The sequence below is a fragment of the Condylura cristata genome, unplaced genomic scaffold, assembly GCF_000260355.1.
Source record: "Condylura cristata isolate star-nosed mole 26May11 unplaced genomic scaffold, ConCri1.0 scaffold00028, whole genome shotgun sequence".
Classification (NCBI taxonomy): domain Eukaryota; kingdom Metazoa; phylum Chordata; class Mammalia; order Eulipotyphla; family Talpidae; genus Condylura; species Condylura cristata.
Genome location: NW_004567129.1, coordinates 18,175,973 through 18,177,441, shown reverse-complemented (window position 1 = coordinate 18,177,441; position 1,469 = coordinate 18,175,973). Strand labels below are relative to the sequence as shown.

Sequence of the window (1,469 nt, the reverse complement as noted above, 5' to 3'; positions counted from 1 at the left end):
CTCAGGGGCGGTGAGAGGCTTCACCAGAGACAGAGTGGGGAGCAGAACAGGCAGATCGACGAAGTACACTGCTGAGGGAGCAGCGGGCGGGTCAGGAGAGGGCTGCCGGCCATGTGGGTCACCTCCGGGGCAGGCGGGAATCAAACTCATGCGGAAGCGGCTTTAGCTTCTCAGTGCTGTGCTTTAACCCGCTGCACCACCAGGGAGTGTCCATGCGGTGACTTTCTTTTTAAAGCGTCCGTGGCCATGTGAGCATGGGAAAAGCTGGGTGAGAAGGGTTAGTAGTCAGGATTGCTCAGAACCTTTAGTGTGGGTGTGCTGTGAGGCTCCTGTAGGAAGGCGGAGGCCCCCTGGGCTCCCCGAATTGGAATAGCGCCACACAGTTCGTGCTCCTTGGAGGTCACGGCCCTAAGGAAACCCACCCTGAACATCCAGAGGGCTCTCATGTACTGAAGCCATTAAGTGATTTTGCTCAAAACGTTCCTCTCAGGGCCCTCGAATCCCACAAGGCCTGGCAGTCGTCTCAGGTGTACCCCTGAGCTCAAAGCTGCCACCGCCCCTGGCTCACTCTTCTAGACTTCCCCCGTGCTTACCCCGTGGCCCCTCGGCCTCCCCTTGGCAGCTACCTGCTTGCCACTGAGGTCCCGGAGACCCCCAAAACCGCTGGCTGAAATTTAGGGGACATGTGTCACCACACTGTCCCTTCTTGCTCAGTCAGGACTGGGAGTCTGTGTGAAATCAGGGACCCTGCCTTAGTGCCTCCTTTTTCTACCTGTCATCTTCCGTCTCCCATGGTCACTCTGGCTAATGCCTCACCCCTCTCAGTAATTTCAGTCCATTTTGTGTGACTGGTTAAATGGCACACATCTCGGGGTACAAGGCAACTCCCCAAATAGTCAAAACTCCAGTGGTTAAATCTTTGAACAGCCAGGGGTTGAGGCAGGGTGGTTGGGGGGGTCTGGGTGGGGTCACCACCAGGCAGGCCCAGAGAATAGATGGCCTCTGGCTACCATGGAACCAGGTGGGGTAGAGATGAGCGAAGGCCATGTCTGACAGACAGTACGTAAGTTCAGTGCCCCAGTGTTACCTACATCACTACTGCTACTGCTGTGGCATCGAGACATCAAGGCCCAGTCCCTCCTAGGCCAGTGAGAAGGCCACCCAGGGACCACTGCCCCACACAGCTGGGGCAGTCACAGTCTTGCCCCGTGAGCAGCTGAGAAATAGCAAGGCTGGGACTGACTGCTGAATGTGGAGGGCTTTCCAGAACCCTCTGGGGTCAGATCAGGCCCATCGGAGCCCTGCCCATCTGCACTCAGAGGCCAAGAGTGCAGGTAGCTGTGCAGACAGCCCTCTGCCTCGCCAGCTCCGGGACTCCAGCACGTGCACCTGGGCTGCAGGACGGCTCAGAAACAAGCCCTGCACACCCCACCCCACCCCCAGGCCCTGCACACCCCACCCTACCCCAC

The 1,469-nt window shown here is 58.5% G+C and overlaps 1 protein-coding gene across 5 annotated transcripts in view; it reads left to right on the top strand.

The window, feature by feature from the left end:
• The window catches only part of BEAN1 (brain expressed, associated with NEDD4, 1), a 36,344-nt gene that overhangs the window by 8,922 nt on the left and 25,953 nt on the right, over positions 1-1,469 (top strand). The gene's annotated exons all lie outside the window — the stretch shown is intronic.